Below are 1,159 nucleotides of genomic sequence, written 5' to 3'. Positions count from 1 at the left end.
CATTGTACGACCGGACAAGGAAATAAACTCGTCATCGCTTCTGGATGAAGCTGTCTTGGAGGACACCAAGAAGAGTGCCAAACGCACAAAGTGGATCGTCAATACTACGGGATTCCTAGGATCCGTAGGATCCGTAGGATCCTTTGGTAAAGTAGTTTCAAGACGTCGTCTCCATGGACCCACCTTCCGTCCTACCTCCTGACCGAGGAGTGCGTCATGAGATCAACCTGGTAACGGGAACCAAATACTGCAAAGCACGTTAATGGCCCCTGCCCCAAGAGCAGTGCGACGTCATTGACGCCTTCTTCCGTGCGAATCACGACGCAGGGATGGCACGTCAGAGCAAGTCTCCCATTCTTCACCCACGTTATGTGTTCGGAAGCCGAACGGCAAGTGGCGTATCGTTCATTTTTACAATAAGCTCAACGCTGCCACCATTCCGGCACAGACGCCGATTCCTATGAGAATGTTCTTCAGAACAACGTAATGGACTGTACGAAGGACAGTGCACTCGACTTGGTCGATGGGCCTTACCAATTGCTCATGAGAGCGAGTGATATTCCACTGACAGCGGTGAGCACTCCGAGCGGCATGCTCTGGGAGTGGCTGGTGATGCTCCAAGGGCTGTCATATGCACCAGCAACATTTTATCGTCTTGTAACGCAGTTGTTCAGGCCCCACAGGGCGTATGCACAGACATTCTTTGACGACATTCTCGTTCAAAGTCGTGCGAAGGACGGGAGGACGGATGAGGAGAACCACATCGTCCATCTAATAGCGGTGCTCGAGGGCATGCGCACTAAAAAACTGTACGCCAATGCAGACAAGTGCATCTTTGGCACAGACGAGATTCTCTTTTTAATGTGCTTCATTGGGAAGTGTGGCCTTCGAACGGATCCCGCTAAGGCCAATGCCATTTGTAGATTGGCCGGTTTAAAAGAACCAGAAGGACTTGGGTAAGTGGCTTGGTCTCGCCAACTACTACAGCGTAAACTACGCAGAAATGGCCCGGCCATTATCCAATCTCCCTATAAAGGATGTGGAATGGTGTTAGAACACCGAACATGAGGAGACTTTTGACGGGGTCAAAGACAGCCTCCTGTATGCACCAATACTGATGCTGCCGGACCCTGATCCTTTCAGCGTCGTCTGTGACTCG

The sequence above is a fragment of the Plasmopara halstedii genome, assembly GCF_900000015.1.
Source record: "Plasmopara halstedii genome assembly, contig: Scaffold_253, whole genome shotgun sequence".
Classification (NCBI taxonomy): Eukaryota; Oomycota; class Peronosporomycetes; order Peronosporales; family Peronosporaceae; genus Plasmopara; species Plasmopara halstedii.
The sequence above is the reverse complement of the archived record's forward strand: the minus strand, read 5'-3'. Positions refer to the sequence as shown.